This window comes from Hesperophylax consimilis, chromosome 28 (assembly GCF_061612785.1).
Source record: "Hesperophylax consimilis isolate HC1 chromosome 28, BYU_Hcon_1.0, whole genome shotgun sequence".
Taxonomy (NCBI): Eukaryota; Metazoa; Arthropoda; class Insecta; order Trichoptera; family Limnephilidae; genus Hesperophylax; species Hesperophylax consimilis.
Window position 1 is genome coordinate 18,064,437 of NC_142863.1, and position 22,541 is coordinate 18,086,977.

Sequence of the window (22,541 nt, forward strand, 5' to 3'; positions counted from 1 at the left end):
ACGAAATCCAAGGCCAGAAGGGGTAAGAAGCGGAAGATTGTGTGACTTCATCCGTGCGCTGAATGTCCTGTTTGTTAGTGCATTTTGTATGGTAATTTTTTTATACTAGTTACCTAGTAAGGAATTCCAGTATATTTTTTATCAAAGTTTACTGTCTTATTATATTAAGGGTATTTTTATATCAAAATTTCATACTGTTAACGATTCCCGCCAAAACATCGCCAGACAAAGCCCGTAAACTGAAGTCTACACGGTATCATCGATGTATCTACATACCTCACGCCTTGGCAGCATGGCGAGCTCTCGCCAGCGGGGTTATTGTAACTGCTATTACGTAAATTTGAAATGAGTTTCTACTTACTCCCTTTTACAAAAACGTTAAATTGGCATGTATGTGATTTTAGTCGCGGTCGCGCTAGTTGCTTGAGTTGCATTATATTATGGAATAGCTTCAATTTTACCGTTTTGAATTTAACATAACTTTCTCTTATGTCAGACTACGATATAAGTTAAAACAATCGATAAAACTAAAAAGACAAATACAAATCATCTCAAAAACTTAGATCAAAATACCTAACTATACAATTCAAAACTGTATAGCGATCTCTCCCTCTTATTATCAAAGTACGAATATAACAGAAAGAGATGTTTAATTATTACGTTGTACAAACTTAACAAGGAGTACATTTGACATCAGATTTCGTTCGACCAATCACGGATCGATTTATTAAACGTGAGGGTAAAAATATATAAGTATATTTACATACTTACACTAAACACATCGAAAACAAAATTCAGCCATGGACAGCCAAAAAACAACACAAACGCAATAAAAATACACGAATGTTTAAACACCAACATCTGCGATTGCCATCGTCTAGAAAAAAGAGAACAAATAAAGTATCTACGAATCGTAATTGACCATAACCTTTGATGGATACCTCACATCAAACAAATAACAAATAAACTCCTCAAAACAATACACATTTTCCTAAACATAAGAAACATATATAAAATAAAACAATATATTTTGCACATTGCCAATCAATTATAGAATATGGAACGATCTTAAAGGTAATACTAAAAAAACATAGACTGACTGATACAGACAAAACATTTAACAGCTGCGACGTACTAGATATACGCCAATTATACGTTAAAACACTACTAACAGAGGCGGATTTGCAGTCTTGGCCGCCCTAGGCCCCAGAGCATGTAGCCGCCCCTTTCTCAGTACCCATCATAGGTGTGGCGAGGGCGGCTGCGGGGCGTGGGGGCGCGCTGTGTGCTGTGTGTGAACACGCTCTTGCATATCGATATTTCGTACGTAGAATATTTAGGTACTGAGGAAGTAATTTCTTGTTATCATCTGTGACTTTTTTGTCACGATTGGCCGCCCCTAATATCTGGCCGCCCTAGGCCCGGGCCTACATAGGCCTAAGGGCAAATCCGCCTCTGACTACTAAACTACATTTTTGACCAAACAAACAAATTTCAACACACACAAAATATCACAAACAGACTAGTTAGACAAGCGTACAAAGTAAACATAAAAACTCCGACAGTAAATACAAGCTTTGGACAAAGACACATTAATACCATCCTATAAAAGCATTCAACCGTCTAACATTTGAAAATAAAATTGAGGAAAAAATAAAGGAATTCAGACACAAAATTACAAAATAGATTAAAGAACAAAAAAGACAATATTACCAAAATTTCATAACATAAAATGAAGGCCTCAGCACGGGTAAGCCACCCAGTGAGGCCAACATTACTGGATAACTATGAAAAATAAAATATTATGCCAAAACAAATAAATTTAAAAAAATAAGAATCGGTGGTTTTTGATCTAATTATATATTTATTAGTAGTCTAAATATTTTTTGCTCAAATTCCTTATTGTGCAGCTCGTTAATGAACAACTCATCGCTATTGAGAACGACACGAGAACCGGCCTTGTGTTCAACAGCTTTGGAATTGTTTGCCAGCCTCTGTGTTTCCTCCCTCCTTCATGTTGATGGGTCTCTTAAAGCCTAAAGTTCACTCCTTCCTATCTCTAAAAATACCCTCAACACAGCATTCCAAAAGGGCATCTCATGCAAAGATACCTAATTAAAAAAATATATCGATTGCATTTCAAAAGATCACAGTTCAGCGTTTATATTCCAACATTGATTTTAATTCCCGTTGTAAGATTGAAAACGGAAATAGAGAAAACATAATAAATTATTTATCCTTATTATAAGCCATTACAGAATCTTCATGGTGGTACTTAACGCCAAACGGAGCCGGTTTCAAAGCAGTATTACATCTTCTTTACAATTGAGATTCGTTCCGAAATGCATTTTGCCAAATTACATAATAATATGACGATATAACATTTCATTTCATTCATTGTTCGCGTGGTGACATTTCCGTTTTCATTTCATATTTACATAACCCTTCCAAAGGAGGAATACACCTCAAATGTCACCTCCGTGAGTTTTGTCAGTATATTACACACACGACATAATAGAATAAAATGTATTGGAACCTCGCAGACCTGTGAAAAATCAAAATAAATAAATGTTTTCTAGGTTATGTGCTTTTAACATCTACTGTCACTGACCAATAAATGTTATAAATGACCAAATATAAATACCCAATGGTATATTTTGCTGTACTCCTGGTATATTTTGCTCTTGTTGGCAGGTTCAAGTTTTGACGTTTATTATGTTGTACATTTTTTATTGTGACCATTAACTGCTGAAATTAACACAAATTACCCTATGACATTTCTGTGCTCCTGGGATTCACGTTTGTTCGTTTATTTTATTATGCAATAATAAATAAATGGTTCCCGGTGGAGCTATCCATTACCTACCTGCCTCTCAAATAAAAGGAAGCATTTATTCGATAACTAACACCTTTGTCAAAGGTCACCCTAAGTGGTTCGCTACGTTTGGTGACTTAGCAGGGGCGCCCGGGTTCATGGGTTGAAGATTTGTCTAGGTCTTGGCGGCGGATGCTTCTGCCCCCTTTTGCGTGGCGGGTTGGATCGGGAGATGTTGATTGAGGGAAACCATTTGAACTCTCCACCTGAGGCACAACACGGCATAATACCCCTTCAAATCATATTATAGCTAGGAAGCAGCTGGCAATATACAAGTGCTCAAAAGATTCTCAATAGCTTTCCAAAAAGCTTGCGGGGCTGCAGAAACCCCAATAATGGTATGTTGTTAGGCTGAATGGAGTCGGAGGGGATGGTGATGGGAAAGAGGGAGATGGAGAAGTACCTGGCGATTCAGATTTGGTCAAACACGACTATACCAGCTCGTCTGGATGATAATGATAGTAGGTACCACTATGGATTTTATTAATGGTATAGATATTTATGTTAATAATTTAATCTGTCACAATAGTTAAAGTCATCTTCGACGAATAGAACCAATCCCATATAAAAATACTTAATCCATTGTTATTAGGCATAAATAAAACGACAAAATTAACATTAAATCTACATTAATTAATTTATTCATAATAAAACTGTAAAAGTAGGTTGTAGTTTGCATAACATACGATTAAACGTGATTACTAATTGGATATTATTTTAAGACCTTTACAAAAAAGATAATATTTTTGCCAAATATCTTAATTTGTTAACTTCCTTTGTTATAATGTCAAAATGACGTTTTTTAAACTTTCACTAATGAGAACTTATTACCCACTGAAGAGATAGATAATGAGTTGTCGGCGTGTCTGTGAGCCTATAGTAAGCTCAATTTTTTCTCAGTTCTGGTTAAAAATTAGTCAAGCATTTTAAAATGTAGAATTTTTTACTTGAATACCTGGATTATAATCAATTTCCTTGACACCTGTGAGGTTTAGGAGATACGGGCACCTAAATATTAGTTACCGACCGAAGTTCCGGCCGCAGTTTTTAGTTTTTTTTTTAAAATTTTTCATTACAAGCACTTGCTGAACTGCCAAAGCAGTTTGTCAGCTGGTTAACTTCACGATATTAATTATAATTTTAAAGAACAAATATAACGAGAAGCCACAATATAGAAAATAGGTAAAGAAGAATAACATTTCTAAGTGATTATAATACAAAGGCATAAAATACATATTATACAGATATATAAGACAGTCAACATACTATTAGGCATACACACACTCAAAGACACACTACAACTTAAACACAATCATGTGCATATTTATACAATTACATGCATATAATCAATCAATACTAATGTATTTAAAAACAATATCAATATGAAATAACATGATTCTTTTTTAAATTTTATTAATTCGCTTCCTACATCCATTGGCATATTACTCTAAATGCCTAGTATGAAATAAAGTCGCTATCCGCGTCTGTCTGTTTGTGCGCTTAGTTCTTCTAAACTACGCAACAAATTTTGATAGGGTTTTCACTATCATTTAGAAAAATTCTTTCGAATGGTTTACATATGTTTGACGGCCGGCATAGTCCAGTGGTAACGCATTGGACTGCCATTCCGAAGGTCGCGGGTTCGAACCCGGCGTGCGCAAATAAATTTTATTTGATTAATTTGTGTTATTTCACAATTAATTAATTAAAATAATATATAGTATATTTGCGGCACGTTCCAGAGTGGAAGATACTACCAGTATCGCCCTGGTGTAAGACCACCATTCAGAATTGAAACGTTGCTCCAAATGGCTTTAGCCGTGTTTTGTGACTAGATCTGAATAGCCAGGTACTTCCCCACCTTCCTCTTTCCCTTCCCCACTTACCTTCAGCCTCACAACATCCCCCAATTGGGGATGCCATAGTCTCACTGGCTCCAGACGGGAGCAGTTGGGACTCTTGTGAGGTATTCACTATAAAAAAAAAAAAAAAACATATATGATACATGCATATTGTATTTATAGAAAGTAGAGAAAAGTTGATTTTTTATGATCAAGTCGGAAAAATATATTTTCGGGCACTACATTGTTAACGCTGGCTAAACCACATGAGATACATAAAAATAATGTACTACAGAATTGTATATCTTAAAAAGACCTACAGAAAAGTCCGCCATGGTATATGTCTATCTCCTAAGGATAACCCCCGGAAACGCCGGGTATAAGTATGCTAGTTAAATATAGAAGGTACAAGATAAGCGAATGTTCGTTGGTCGTATTTATTATTATGTTTATTTATGTTTCGATCCAAAAATTAGCCAAAGTCTCGACTTAGCTCGAGATGATGTATCACAAGGACTCTGTAGAAAAACTTAAATATTATTTTAAAATAAGCTGTTATATGAATGGTGTCACGTTCAAAGTTCAATGCACAAGGACTCTGTAGAAAAACTTAAATATTATTTTAAAATAAGCTGTTATATGAATGGTGTCACGTTCAAAGTTCAATGAATTGTAATTAAAAATATTATTAATGTTTCTCATAGTTTAATTAACAATTAATCTTGTCTATCAAAAAGTACTCAGACCGATTTGTTCACCATAGTTATAATTCTAAGATCTTGCTTATCATTGAAAAAATTTATTTAATGTGAAACCGCGCAAGAGTCCCAACTGATACCAATCATCTGGAGCCAGTGAGACTAAGGCATCCCCAATTGGGTATGTTATGTTTTGAGACTAAAGGTAGTCATGAGGGCAAGGAGATAAATAAGAGGAAGGTGGGAAAGTATAAGTTCTGGCTGTTCAGAACTGGTCACAAAACACTGCCAAAGCCATTTCAAGCAGAGTTTCAATCCAAATGGTGGTCTTACAACAGGGCAATACTGTGAGTATCTTTTACACTTTTACACTTTGTATACAAACCGCTTAGACAAAATGTAATCTTGTTGTCGTTTTATATGCCCGTAGTTTGTTTATTTCAAGGTACAATAATATATTAACTTACATTACCCACGCACAGGCTGCGCCTTAGTGGGTTTCCATTATTCGTATTGATTTATATAATATTGTATGTAATTAATGTAAAAAATGGGGAAAAAATAAAGGAAAAAAAGATATATATTCATTCATTATTCTATTTCCTTCATGTCATTGCAAATTTTATTTGACCCTTGAATGCATTTTGTCTTAAATAAAAAAATAAAAACTCTTAATTTCGGGGTAAGGTTGAACATTTTGTTTCGGTCGGTCATTATTAAACATTCAACTGTGCAAATTAAAACACACAACGATGTAAACTAACTTGTGTAAGATATATTATGTAATGCGTACGATCGATTATTAATATGAGAGTATGGAATGTATCGGCAGCATCTCCTATCCTCTTCCTATTTTCCTCTTCCTCTCCCATTCCTTTAACACCAAATTAATTTTAAGAAACTAAAACTTCATTTCTAATGCACTTTAACATAAGAAACTTCTGTGGCTTGACTTCAATTAACTTGTATATTTATATCTATCACTGCATATTATATAAAAGCTGTTTGTTTCTTACAAAATAAATAAATAAATAAATATATTAGAACACACCACAATCGAACTAACTTAGGTAATATAGGTTATGTATCTTTTATATATAGCTGATTTAAATATGAGTTGTTTAAAAAACTTACCTTACGTGGTTTTATCAGATAAACAAGAACTAGCGAAAGCTCCAAGATTGATACTGCATGGCTGCCAACTTTCGTTTTTAGCACAAACACCATTGTCATTTACAACTTAATGCTAAACAAGCAAGGATGAATGATTGCTACGAAACTTCACAAAAAGTTAACAATTCTTTGAGCCAATCGATTTCAAAACAACTCTTTTGCGTAAGGGTTGTTTTATTTTGGCATTGTTTCTAGGACGCTGCTAAATCGTACTTTATGCACATCTAGACTTACAGAATACAAAAAACATATGGAACTGGCTGCAATCCTCGTCATGATTATAATCATTTCAATATCTCTTCTTGTAGACTCAGAAACAATGATTTGCTTTTCCTCAATCAACACTCCACAAATCATATGCTACCATTCGCCAAAGTTCAGAATGGCTAGACTTGTCAACTCAAGTCAGGACCATGAATTTTTTGGTGATTTTCGTCAGTCATTTATGCAAGAATATTTTATATTGATTTGTCATATTGTTCTATATTGTTTTTGTGCTCTATTTATGTCATAGCAGTAATTTTTAAATTATACTGTATTGTATCATTTCTCCTTGTATTAACTTCGTGTAATATGTAATGTGTTGAAGTTGGACATGATCCGTTAGTAAATAAATAGGTCTAGGTCTTGGTCTTCGGAGTTTCGGAAGAGACTGGTTGAAGGAGACCTTTTGACCTCTCTAGCAGGCCTCTCTCAACCCATCGCCTTGATCCGCAGTAGAAGAGATGGATTCATACATCCGTCACACTTGGACATACAGACCCCCAGATTCCTACCTTCCTAAAACTTCCTTTCCTACGTTTACCTGAAAATCCCCCCAAAAAAGGATTTTTTTCCTCAGGGCATTCTGTGTGGAGCTAATGTAAAAAATATAATAAATTGAATCAGTATCTATTGTGGAAGACTTAAAAATAATAACGTAAAACATTGAAGCAATTATTTAAACAATCGATTTCAACAGAAATAAGGTAAAGTTGGGTTTTCTTTGAGCCCACAATACACTTTCATAATTTTTTTCTTCCGCCTAATTTTTTCAGCTGTCAAAGGGAAAGATATGAACGTTACGACAAGCATCAAACCTTAAAGGCCTCAAATTGTTCGTATTCTTATTATACAGGGTGTCCGGAAACTCGTAGTACAAGCGGGAAACTAGTGAATCTACATCACATTTGGAGTCGATTTTGTAGTATATTTTTTTTTTTGAGCTTTCGTTATCGAGTAAATCGAGTTTGAAGTTGATTTTTTTTTTATTTTTTTTTTTTTTAATAAAATTCTTATAAATTATTACTGAAGATCAAAGTACCCAACTAATTAAAACTATTTGAAAGTAAAACAAATGAAGAAACTCGGATTTGAAGCATTATTTTGAAATCACCCTTCATTTAACCCGGTGTAATCATAAAATATTTCTGCTCTGCAGGGTTAAAACATCCGTTATTCAACCCTAAACACCAGAAAAAACTTTAACCCTAAAATAGCCGAAAAATATTTTTTTTTTGGTTTTTTTTTTTTTTTTTTGAAAATGCTCAAATCAAAAAACTTTATGTTTTTTTGGGTTCCCCATGTGGTGTAGATTCTCCAGTTTCCCGCTTGTACTACGAGTTTCCGGACACCGTGTATACATCCGAAAAAAAATCATATGCACCTAGAAAAATCGATAAAAATTTATAAAATGCGTAATCGTTATCAAAAAAATAATCTCAAATATTTTTATTTCATCTTGTAAAATTGAATTAACATTTTCAGATATCGAAAATTCTTTTTGAGACAACATCAGCTTGTCTAGGGCCTAGGAGTTGAAAAGAATTATGTAAGCAGTCTTTATCAGTGCATTTTCTAATCAGTATAGATTAAACTTCTATCAGATTATTAATTTATTGGTTTTCAACAAACATAAAAAAACAAAACTTTTTATTAAAAAAATTATAGCTGTCACGGGACGCCTGGCAGATCTGAAACATCTAAATGATTTATTGAAGGAAGTAAAAATGAAAGTAAACAAGACATTTTTGGTAATATACTACAAATTCAAAAATTATTCTAGAGAATCCATTGCCAATTTTAATGAGAATAGAAGCTAACATACCGTTCAGAGTTTTGTGCCTTTACATTCTTTTGAAAGAGCGTCGTCCCGTCTTGCGACTTGCCACTTTGTCGGTTTTGCCGCCCTACATTTCACGTAAAAAAATAACTACACAACGATAACAAAAAGCCTTTTATTGTATTAAATAACAGTATAAAAAAGCAGTTAATAGTAATTATCAACATTAGTTATGTTAACACCTCATAAACGTCGATAACATGGACGATTAAATCAATAACAGCTTGCCAAAGAGCACATAAACAGGCGATAAATCAATTTAACCCCTCCAGTGTTTGAGGGTCATATATGACCGTGCGTCCACATTTTATAAAAGTATTTTTATCTTTTTTTCTATCATGCGTACATGCATAATTTTTTGACGTTAGAAAGAAAAATAATAATTCTTTCCAGTGTATTTCAAATATTTTGACAAGAATTCACTATCATAACCTAAAAATAGCCGAAATGAATAATTCGTATTTCGCTATCGTAACAATCGGTTTAAGTTTAAAACTTATTTCCTATTTTTTATTATATGAACAAAATAAAAGTGAAGGTACAGTTTTCTTTAAAATTCTTTGAACCAAGCGAAAGTGTTTTCGAAATATCGAGTTTCTCAATATTTCTATGATTGGAATAAAAAAATTTTAAAAAAGTGGTTTTTGATAACATTTTTCACATTTGATATTAAAATTTTATTATTTAGAAATAGTAATGTTGATTTTATTTAGGCATACAACGGAAAGATAATTTTATTTTGTTTCTAAAACAGTATTTTTTTTAATGTAAAATTAAAAAATAAGATGTATATAGCGCATTTTAAATACACAGAAAACATTGCAAACTGAACAAATGTGTTGAAAGGGTTAAACAGGTTTTTTAGCTATGTGTTGTATTTATTAAGATCAAATTAACACAATTAATTAACTTGATTATACGCACGAATAAATGTATTGATTTGAAACACCTTATAGTAGATAGTTTTTAAAATTCAAAATAAAACAATAACTTAGTAAAACAAATAATTATAAGCAATAATTAGTCGCCTGAAATATCAAAACAAATAGAAAATATCTCCCGAGTGAAAATAAATGCCGCCAACGGGAATTGAACCCGTACCTTCTGATGTCAGGTCAGGTGCTCTGAAACCACTGAGCTATGTCGGCTTATTTCCAACCCGCCAAATGATTCAATTATCAACTAGTACTTCAATCAACAATTACTGCTTATTATATTTTTTCAACTGTAAACAACAAACTTTATTTTTTGTAAAGCCGACGTAGCTCAGTGGTTCAGAGCACCTGACCGGACATCAGAAGGTACGGGTTCAATTCCCGTCGGCGGCATTTATTTTTACTCGGGAGATATTTTCAATTTGTATGGATATTTCAGGCGACTAATTATTGCTTATAAATAATTTGTTATCTTTTTTGTGCTATGAATAAAAACCTTGTCTTATAAACACTAGTTAATAATTATAAAAAAATAATACATACGCTTTGTCCACAATAACCCAAAAATAATTACTACGATAGTACTTTTGGCCGTAAAAATATTAAATTCATGTCTTATCAGAGGTTGATGAAACCTATTTATGAATAAATCCGGTACTGAATCTGATAAACGCATCTTGTATGTCAAATAGTTACCTCTTACACGTGGAGATACGTAGGAAAGTGGTCAAAGAAATAGAGACTCTTCTACTCTTACTTTTCATGTTGAAGGTCATACCGTGGCATCTTCACTTCACTGACCGTAGTGAAGTCAAGAAGTTAGCTGCAAGATATTAAGGTACGTACCAGGAACCAGCCTACTGGAACCTGCTTTCGATTTCATGGGCGAGTCATTACGAGCGTGCTTGATAGTAATTTGAATTTATGGTGTTTGTTGATTTCAGAATGATTTATTGATTTTTATCACAAGATGAACAGATGTTATATGTGTGATTTTGGCGTGTCCGTGTGACTGAGGTTCAAAAACATCGAATAAGTAGGTGCCGTAATATGGGGAGACGTCGGTTTGTGATATTAGGTGGATACAATTACAGTTCGAAAATAAGTGTCAAATTAGTTGATTTCTATTATGAAGGATGGGTAGGAACCAATGTGTTCACTATGAAATATTTATTAGGTTGATTATAACCAATGTAGGTACTATTTTGTTTCCATAATATCAAATAAATACACATAATTCTAAGTGTTTTGTTCGTTTCAAATCTAACTTGAGTCACGTGAGGTAACCGTATGCAATTTTTACGTTAATACTTTTGTATTGAAAAGCTTAAAATATATGATTCAAATTTTTGTTGACTTTATTAGTGAACAAAAATTTGATTTGATTGATTATAAAGGTCTCTCAAAAACTACATAATATTGTTAAATCTCGTACTGTTCATAAGTCAAGTTGTATTTAATATAATACACATAATTCGTGTTTTGTTCGTTTCAAATCTAACTTGAGTCACGTGAAGTAACCGTATGCAATGTTCACGTTAATATTTTTTGTATTGAAAAGCTTAAAATATATAATTCAAATTTTTGTTTACTTTATTACTAAATTAGATTTGATTGATTATAAAGGTCTCTCAAAAACTACCTAATATTGTTAAATCTCATACTGTTCATAAGTCCAGTGGTATTAAACAGTTTATATGCATGTCGATTTCGTACACTTGACCAGTAAGGGAGGTAGGCATACGCATACCGTAGTGTAAGTGTACGCACTCAGCTTTCAATCTGCTCTTGGTAGTGGCGGCTTGTGAATTTTGAGTGTACTAGAGTGCTAATATAAAAAAATTGCATTGTTTTTTATTTATTTATAAGTTACATACTAGGCCAAATAATGATACATGTATATTGGATATATGCACAATGATATTTACAAGTAAAATGTGCGGTGAGGAAAACGTTATGGCGTGAATACATTATGACCCAGTTAAGAAAGCAATCAACATTAGTTTTTCTATAGGCAGTGCCTGTTCTAAAAAATTAATCATGACCTTAAATTGTGTTGTTTGGTGTATATCAAATAATGTAAATTAAAAAAAATTAAAAAATGTGTGTAAATATTATTGATGTTGTTGTATCCGAAAACGTTTTTTTTAAGCGTTTACGGCTACGACAACATCAGTAATGTCATTTTTTGTTATATTAGCGAGTGGCTCTTAGCGGCCCACCAAATTTTTGCCCGTTTTTGGGTGAAATATGACATATCCAGACCTGTTCTTGCTATAGGAATAGTTTAGTGTAAGAATTAAACGTGGGAAGAATTATGTACATATTTAAAATGATTTTTTGTATAGGGTTAAGTGTACGCACCCACGAAACTGCATATGCTTACCCCTGCACACTTACCTATGGATATATGGATATCTGTATGAGAATTTCTTTTCTGAAACTAACATTATTTTACTAAAAATTGTCATGGACCACACCGTCCATAACAATCCATCTGACATTACTAGTAACACAATAGCAACCAACGGTAAAAGATCTAAATAAATAAGAAAACCATGATAAGTATTTTTTACCTGACAATTTCTATTTTTTGCTTAGGGCTCACAGTACTCATAAAGTCACGGTGTCAAAACAACATTAAAGTAAAGATAAATTTAAATCAAAAATAAAGATTAGAAATCAAAATCCAATTCTCACACCAAAATAAAAACATTAGAAGAGAATGGAAATCGGCACTTACAATGATCTATGTGCTTGTGCGTGCCGCTTGCCTTATACATTTTTTTGTGTTGCGTGTATATGTTTTATTCTCTTATATTATAGAATTTTGGAAATATTGTCATTTTTGTTCTTTAATCCATTTTTTTATTTTGTGTTTGAATTTATTTTTATTTTCCTCAATTTTTGTTTCAAGTGGAAGACTGTTGAATGCTTTAATAGCGTGGTATTTATGGTGTCTTTGTCCAAAGGTAGTGTTTACCGTCGGAGTTTTTATGTTTTTTTTATACGCTTTTCTGACCGGTCTATTAGTGATATTTTGTGTTTGTTGGGGTTTGTTTTTTTGGTCGAAAATGTAGTTTAGTAGAGTTTTAACATATAATTGGCGTATATCAAGTATGTCACAGCTTTTAAATATTTGGTCTGTGTCGGTTAGTTTATGTTTTTTGAGTATTACCTTTAATATCGTTTTCTGTGCGATTTCTATTTGAGCGTGAGATACTATCATACTATCACTCTATTATTATTTATAATGGAGTGATAGTATGGCAGTGAGGCATGGAATTGGAAGAGGAAGAATGAAAGTAGACTGAATGCTCTAGAAATGAGATCCCTGAGGCGTATGTGTGGTAAAATCATGATGGTGAGAGAAATGTGTGCTGAAGTAAGCGTAATGAGTAAGATTAAGACAGGGACGCTTAGATGGTTTGGGCATATAAAGCGAATGAACGAAGAAAGGAGTTTAAAGAGAATATGCAAATGTGAACGGTAGCAGAAGTCAGGGACGCCCGAGAAAGACATGGCACGATCAAGTGAATCACATACTGGAGTCGGGCCATGTCAAGAACCAGAATTAATCTTTTAAAATTATGTAGTGATTACAAATTAATAAGCATAATATTTATAATATATTAATCCCAGTGAGTTTAAAAAAACTGATTTCGGGAAAGACAATTTAATTAACATTAATAAAGTAAAAGAAAATTGTTTTTACATAAGAAAACGAAGTTTAATAAACAGTGTACATAGATTTTAAAACAGACTTGTTAAATAGAAAATATTTCATAAATACATTCATAGAAATAAACACGTTATTTTGGATAATAGATGAGTATGTATAAGAGTTGTTTGGTGGTCCGTCTTCTCTGCCTACCCCTGCGGGTAAGCCTGATGGTTAGTTAGTTAGTTAGTTAGTTGGCTCACTGTACATACGAATGGATTCATGGCGACCTAAAACACTGCAGAATTGAGGAACAAAAGTAATAAGCACGAATTTACTGCGTACACTTACCCGTTGCGTACACTTACCCTTTGCGTACACTTACCCGTTGCGTATACTTACCCTGTGCGTACACTTAGCCACTGCGTACACATAGTCACTGCATACACTTTTACAGCTGCGTACACTTTCCCACTGCGTACACTTTCCCACCACGTACGGTACCCCCACGTGACTCTACGCGACTTAAATATAATCACAAAATATATTATAATTATTATTTTCCGGAAATAAATCAATGTTTTCACACTTCATAATGAATGTTGTTTGTTTTTAAATGCGTGTTGACCACTTTTCCTTTAATAGCGTGTTGAATAAATATGCGAGTGTTAATTAATGATTTTACGAAACTTAACCAACGATCATAAACACTTATTTCTCAGTCAGAGGTCAAATCTCTCTAAGAGGGAATTCACCTTTAATTGCTTTAAATAAACATGTGATAATGAAGATAGGTATACCGAAAAAATATTATCAATCTGTTTTGTCACAGAAAATAGAAACAATGGAGAAGGGCCGTGAATTAGCACGAAAACACGCACGCGATGCGTGTCACCAACATCGTTCACACATTCGCTGCAAATCACATCTACGCATACCGCAAAAGAGTTCCAACTGTTCCCAACCTTCTGGAGCTAGTGAGAACATGGCATCCCCAATTGGTGTATTTTCTGAGGCTCAAGGTAGTGGGAGGGGGGGGGGGGAGATGAGAAGAGGAAGATGTGGAAGTTCCTGGCTATTCAAATCTGATCGCAAGATACGGCTGAAGCCATTTCAAGCAACTTTCAATTCTGAATGGTGGTATTACACTAGGGCGATACTGAACTATAGTAGCCAAAATAATATGCGTCATGAAAATGACGATACTGCCGGTAGAATTCAGTGGAAGGATAAATTTATAAAATACGGAAGGTGATATGGATGAATTAGCTCAGTGGTCATAGCACTACCCCGACAAAGTAGAGATCCTGGGATTAATTCCTAGATGCGAACGAATCTTCGTTTCGAATTTTCTGTATAAAACTGGTTAATATTGTCTTCTAGATTAAATATTACAATTTAACGTTTTTACTCAATAAGTTATTCCACTATTAAATTATGAAATACAATTTACTTTTGGATTTCTAATTCCTTCAACCTCATAACATATCCCAAATTTGGAAGCCATTTGAACAGTTCATTTGGAGGTCAAAAACATCAAGCATACAAGGCACCTGCATAAACGCCATTCTTAATATGTAATTATGTTTTAAGGGACAAATTAGATGTCCTAGAACTTTTCATCAAACACCTGCTTGAACTCGGCACTATTTCCTAATCTTGTCATTCCATATTTGCTGCTAATTTAAATTGAGGTGAGTGACATCACGTAAACAATTACATAAAACATTGGGTGATTAAGCCACTGATGGAAATTTTGCAATCGACAGAGATGAATATTAATCGTATTTAGAAGGAAGATGTTTAAGTAGCCAAGGTTGGTTTAATCGTCATAATATAATGTAAAGTAGTTAACTATGACAACAATCAAAATCTAATTAGAATTATTTAGTGTACTTCAGTGCCGGTATAAACATAAGGCAGAGCAGGCATTAGCGTAAGGGTCTTCTCAACTCTTAACTCATTTTTTATTTTTTTTATTTTTTATAGTGAATACCTCACAAGAGTCCCAACTGCTCCCGTCTGGAGCCAGTGAGACTATGGCATCCCCAATTGGGGTATGTTGTGAGGCTGAAGGTGATTGGGGAAGGGAAAGAGGAAGGTGGGGAAGTACCTGGCTATTCAGATCTAGTCACTAAACACGGCTAAAGCCATTTGGAGCAACGTTTCAATTCTGAATGGTGGTCTTACACCAGGGCGATACTGGTAGTATCTTCCACTCTGGAACGTGCCGCAAATATACTATATATTATTTTAATTAATTAATTGTGAAATAACACAAATTAATCAAATAAAATTTATTTGCGCACGCCGGGTTCGAACCCGCGACCTTCGGAATGGCAGTCCAATGCGTTACCACTGGACTATGCCGGCCGTCATGCTGTGTAAAAGAAATTTATTTCATATTGTAGAAACAAACAGTTAATTGGTTACAGTGATTAAACCTATGATATGTTTCCTTCTAATATCTCATATGTGACGTGTTTAGTGTATGGGTGTGTGCGTGTATGTGAATATGTATGCGGATTGATCAATTTATAATATTATTGACATGATGGCACTTTAAATTTAGGCATCGAATCCGACAAAATGTTGATGTTAGAGTTAAGACAAATACAGGGTTTTCCAATAAGAGGTGTTATTTTGATATTCAATCGTAAAAGGTCAATGGTTTTGTTGCTTGTGTGGCACGTAGCGCCGTCTTGTTGAAAGTAAACGTTGTCCAGATCAATACCATCCAATTCCGGCCATAATAATCACTAAGCATCTCTCAATAGCGTAATCCATTCACCGTAACTGTTGTTCCAGCCTCATTTTCAAAAAAGTAAGGTTCAATGACTCTGCCGAACCATAAACCGCACCAAACAGTCACACGTTGAGGATAAAGAGGCTTTTCAACAATAATTTTCAAATATACACAATCGAACTCCATTTACAAAGATTACAAATATTTTAGAAGAAGTCCTCATCGTTGCCCGCGTTTAACATTTGCTTGAGCTTCTCGAAATCAGATGGAGACAGATGTAGATTAATTTGGGAGGAGGGTGTTGGTACCGTCGCCCCGGGAACCATTTATTGGATAACCAACACCTCTGCCATTGGTCACCCCATGTGATTTGCTACGTTTAATTATTTAGCAGTGGTGCTCGGGTTCATAGGGTGAGGTGTATTCAGGATGTGCCCACCAGATGCAGAATGTATGACTTGGAAGAAGTCGGGATGCCCAATGAAGACATGGCGCCATCAAGTGGAATAAATACTTTAAATAAAATGTATTTTTTTCCTTTATTTACAATTATATTATTATCACCTTTAAATGCACGCAGTTTTCAGGCGCACTGAAATTCATAACATCAAACATTTGATGATTGGAAGGAAGATATAGATAAAAACTTGCATATTGTTGCGGTGTTTTTAGATTTTCAGAGAGCTTTTGAAACAACAGATAGAAAAAGAGTTATTAAAAAATTTAAAAAATATGGAATAAAAGGGAAAGAACTGGAATGGTTTAAAAACTACTTAAGCAACAGACAAAAAACAACAAAGATAAGAAACAATATATCAAATTCGATTGAAAATAAGCTGGGTGTACCGCAAGGATCTGTATTGGGTCCGATATTGTTTATACTCTACATAAATGATATGGTAAAAATATTAAAACATTACAAAATAAGACTGTTTGCAGACGACGCACTAATGTATATTGCAGAAGATAATTATGAGAAAGCAATCAAAAAGATAAATAGTGACTTGGAAACATTGTCAAAATGGCTCAAACTAAATAAATTAAAACTAAATGTAAATAAGACAAAATACATGCATATAGGCAGAACAAATACGCATGAGGAACCAAAGGTTTCTATAAATGGAGAAATCATAAAAAAAGTGGAAGAAATTAAATATCTAGGTGTTATTATAGACTCAAAATTGAACTTCTCAAAAAATGCAGACTATACAATTAAAAAAATTGCAAAAAAATATCATTTCTTGGTAGAATTAGAAACAAAGTAAATAAAGAAACATGCCAGATAATATACAATACAATTATATCACCACACTTTAATTACTGTTCAAGTATTCTTTTTCTCTGCAATAAAGAGAAAATGAAAAAAATGCAAATACTGCAAAATAAAGCAATGCGAATAATACTTAAGAGCAACATATACACACGGATAAGAGACATGTTAAAGGAGCTGAATATTTTGACGGTGAAGCAAACTGTGTATTTGAATGTACTTATTTTTATACATAAAATTAACATAGGGATGATGTCTAAGGAACTGAAAAGAAAAATAAATTACAATAACGAGATACACGGACACGGAACGAGAAATTCTAAGCAAATTAGATTGCCAACAAGAAAAAAAACAAGCACCCAAAAATCTCTGATGTACCAGGCCGTTCAACTCTATAACAAAATCCCGAAGGAAATTGCTGTGATAGAAAATATTAATAAGTTCAAAAATGAATTAAGAAAATATGTCCATCTCAATTATTAATGTTTCTTTTTTGTGACTTTATTGAAATATTTAAAGAAAGATTATGTTTGCCAAACAATGTACATGTTTATATGTTTATAAAACTATTAGCACACACGAAGATGTGAGCTAACTTAAGATTAATAAATAAATAAATAATAAATAAAACTCCAAATCATTGATAACCACGAGAAACGTCGGGTACACTAAGGTACGCCGGCTAAAACAAAGCCACAAACAGACACTAATAATAATAATAATATTTGGCTAATTTATATTGCGCCGTTTTCGTGAGAAATCACCTCAAGGGCGCTGTACAAATATATTTCTAAAATAGTTAATACTAGAACTACTGACTTTTCTCTAAGACTTATATCTAGTGACTTACGACTAAGGCCTATAACTACTATCTTAACGACATATGTACGAGTATTTACATATTTAGCAACTTACAACTAAAATTAATATTAAAAATCTAATCTTACTAACTCCAGAAAAAGAAGGAAGTTCTATTATATTAGGGTGTTTTTATTGTTAGCTGGATATATATGTTAAATGAATGAAATTAATGAATAAAATCAATCGTCAATCTTAAACGCATCTAGATGATTAATATGCTAACAATTAAACCGATTGACTTGTTGTGTTCCCGCTGATATTGTCCATTGTCCATTGGTAGGCAAGTCAATAGCAAAATTGAATGAACGGAATCGCTAGATAATGTAACAATTACGGTATAAAAAAATGAAGAAAAGGAAATATTTGGATAGAATGACGGATTTATGGAAATGAGTGTCTGAAAAAGTGAGTTTTTAGTTTGGATCTAAATTCTGTTGGGCTGGTTATACATCTCAATTCCATATGAAGTTTATTCCAAGCCCTAGGGCCGGATACTTCGAATGCACGATCACCAAACTTAGTGTTCGGATTTCGCTTAGGCTCTTTCAACCTTCCAATTGCAGATGATGTCGCTGATCGGATTACGGTCTCAAAAAATATATCCTATTTCCTCCTTCTAAATGGGTCGAAAAAACCGATTAAAAAACTTTAAATTAAAATAAAATTTGAAAATGTGCATTAAAAATTATTAATGAAAATTGATTATTTTCAATAATTTATTGGTATTCCTCATCCTCACATGTTTCCCATTCTTCTCCACAAATATACATGCATCGTCTGCAACAAAATAGAATTTAATTCAGTTTGTGGTTTCTTTATCTGTTACTGGGGATAAACTGAATTACTTCGATATGTTTTCTTCACTTGCGACACCCAAGTACGTCCATAGTTCATTATGCTTTCGCTTTCGACTTATTGATTTAATGTTTTCGTGATTATTTATGAAGATGGAGAATGAGGCAACGATTTAAGAGTAATAAGACATGATGACACTGGAGCTTTTTTAACCATATTTTGGCAAATTTGCAAACATTTTTACTTTTTAATATTTTTTATGAACCCTAAAAATAAACTATAAAGTTCCGAGGAACTTATATTCAATTTTTTATTATTATTATAACTTGAAAATTAACTTTGAAATGTGATGAATTGTTCAAATTTTAATGGTTTCTCCAGGTTTGAGTTTTCGGTTTGGCAAGCTATGTGTTCAAAGTATCTTATGGTACGTATACCATTGCGAACCGGAACGCGAGCCTAGCCACGAAAGAAACGAAGCAACTGCAAATGGTGTTTCGCGTGATTTGTGGTTGCTTCGTTCCTTTCCCATGAGTAGAGGTTCAGCTCGACATTTTGGCTCGCGTATGCATAGGTAGCATTAGGATACGTTGATAGCCTAATGCTAGGTATATTTTTTTATCCTTAGTTTTAAACAATACACATTTTCCTAAGCATAAGAAACATATATAAAATAAAACAACTAAAATCAATATATTTTGCACTCTGCCAATCAATAATAGAATATGGAATTATTGCTTGGGGAGGAGCAACAAACTCGGCTATCAATTACATAGAAACCGCACAGAAAACGATCTTAAAGGTAATACTAAAAAAACATAGACTGACTGATACAGACCAAATATTCAACAGCTGTGACGTACTAGATATACGCCAATTATACGTTAAAACACTACTGAACTACATTTTTGACAAAAAAAAAATTTTTCAACATACCTACACCAAATAAAATTAACAGACCAGTTAGACAAGCGTACAAAGAAAACATAAAAAAACTCCGACAGTAAATTCAAGCTTTGGACAAAGACACTACCAATACCATGCTATAAAAGCTATCAACAGTGTAAAACTTGAAATTAAAATTGAGGAAAATAAAAATAAATCCACACACAAAATTAAAAAATGGATTAAAGAACAAAAAAGACAATATTACCAAAATGTCGTAGCATAAAATAAAAATAAAACCTACACGTAACACACAAAACCAATATAAACACACATCACTCACAAACACACAAGATCATATTTTAAATGTATTATTTTCTCTTTAAATGTATTATGTAGATTATATTTTCATATTATAAAATGAAGGCCTCAGCCAGGGCAAGCTACCCAGTGCTACATTACTGGAAAACTTAAAATGTAAAAAATATTGTATCAAATAAAAAAAATAAAAAACAAAACATTGGCGTTTTTATTAAGAAATTAAATCGTTAATTCAAAACTACATCTCTTCGTACTGTTTATATTTTGTGCAGCTGAGAAAGGAGTTGCCTGTATACTGTCAGATTTATTCATTGACAAATCGCCGAAAGTGAGAAGGTCACGCCGCCTCCCGCTCTCCGATAAGTTTGTTCCCTTTTCCCTGATTGGCTCGTCTATTAATTTGGAAGTAAGAAAGTTTCCTAAAAGAAAACTTTGAGCAGAAGGTCAAATTGTGTATACCTATGAATGTAAAGAAATGATCTTTTCGACATCTTAAATAATAATTAATCGCTTATCTAAGTTTCTTTTTGATTGACTTAAGGTTCGACGGCCGAGTTTTGTTAGGGTCACTTCACAAAACTTTATATCTGCATATGCTTTGACGATGGTTCTTATTTGATGAATCTTGACACAAAACTTATCTTGTCTTATATTATTAGATTATTACTGTTTTCTCCTTAAGCAGGCTCCACTGAAATACCCGTAGAACAGACTCAGCATGCTTACATTGCTTCTGTGTATTAGAGATGGCAATCGGTATATTTACAACGGACCAATCATTTGCACAGAATCTGAATTTTTCAATAGTGATCCTTATAATGCGATGTCCAAATATTTGAGTTAGACCTTAAGACACATTACGCTGTATTATGCGCGCATAAATTAGGCGTGGCATGTACATATTATACGTTGGGGTGACACACTACGCAATAATCTTCCTCAGGTCAATTGGGGGACTGCCGCGGAATATCATTTCTTTGTATAGGAGCTGTCACTTTGATAGATGACAGCCGCGTAATTACGGCGCTCCTTTAATTGTTCTCTTCTGCCGTAGGTAGGAGAGGGGGTCGCATAATTTTCAAATACAGCCTGGCTAGCAGATCACAGTGGATATCGTCGCCACGCCCTGACTTATAACACATCATCTTTTCATGTGACAGGTCTGTATGGGATTGTATGGCGAACAATACGGAGTTACAAAAAACGCTTTGAACTTATATTTCATTAGACTAATGAAGTACACAAATAGATTATACAGGGTTCTTCAAAAAGATGTTATCACTTATATGGGATTGACTTTTATTTTAATAATATAATAACACACACTATGTACACAATTACACAAGTCAATTATTATGGTAGTTATTTAAACAATTTTTTTTTCTGACCTTATGTCCGGGTTAAATCTTCCCCACATGAAAAACTAAACCCTTCCACACACTTTTCCACAAATGATCATCTAGTCAATCCACATTATGCAAGTGCATTATATAAGCATAATAAATACAAAACAATACAAGAACAACACGTCAACTCACCAGAGATCAAATGAGAAAATAATTCACCCACTCCAGATATTATAATATTACTATTAAAATATTTTTATTGGTATTTTTTTAATTATGTGGTACCATATGTGTGGTATAATCCTTTCGGACAACCCCGTATATTACAAAAGTCTTAAGCGATTCTTATGATTAATCATTAAGACATCCCAAATAATTCATTTCAATGACTGAAATGAATTGAATAGGTGCATTAAGTGATGATCACTTTCCACATTGTAAAATATGTGCTCAATAAAAAAAAACCTGACTTATAGTAGCCAACATAATCGAAAGCATATTATTTGCTTTCGATTATGTTGGCTACCCACGACCTTCGACATGAAAACAGTTCACGTGGAGTACTTAGATCGTGCCCTTAGAATTAAGAATCTATTAATAAATAGTCTAGAATGCACCAGGTACAGATTTTAATTTTTTTTTTGTCATAGTTACCATAAATATAGTGCTCACACAGATGCATTGCTCTCATATAACACGTTTCAAATTCCAGTGATATTGAAAAATCAGTTCATTTTTATTACCGTAAAAAGAAAACATTGTAATTTTTTTAATAACTACGGTGCAAAATTTTTGCAGTATTTTTTACGTAGTGCTGTATCTCAGTGACGTTTTGCAAGAATACACTGTCGGAAGTGTATACAAATGCACTAATACAAACAATCATAAATATGCAATGTTTGGGTCAACTTTAATTACACTTATGGCCAGTTGTTTCACAAAATATGAAATATTGATAAAATTTAAAAGTTAATTTTTAAGTTCTGTATTTGTTTTGCCAATAGGCCAATAATACACATTACTGAAATAATAA

At 33.3% G+C, this 22,541-nt stretch overlaps 1 non-coding gene across 1 annotated transcript; it reads right to left on the bottom strand.

The window, feature by feature from the left end:
• Positions 1-9,762: 9,762 nt before the first annotated feature.
• TRNAS-UGA (transfer RNA serine (anticodon UGA)) lies at positions 9,763-9,836 on the bottom strand. The gene has a single exon. It is a non-coding gene; the product is annotated as a tRNA-Ser (tRNA).
• Between the last annotated feature and the right edge of the window lie 12,705 nt (positions 9,837-22,541).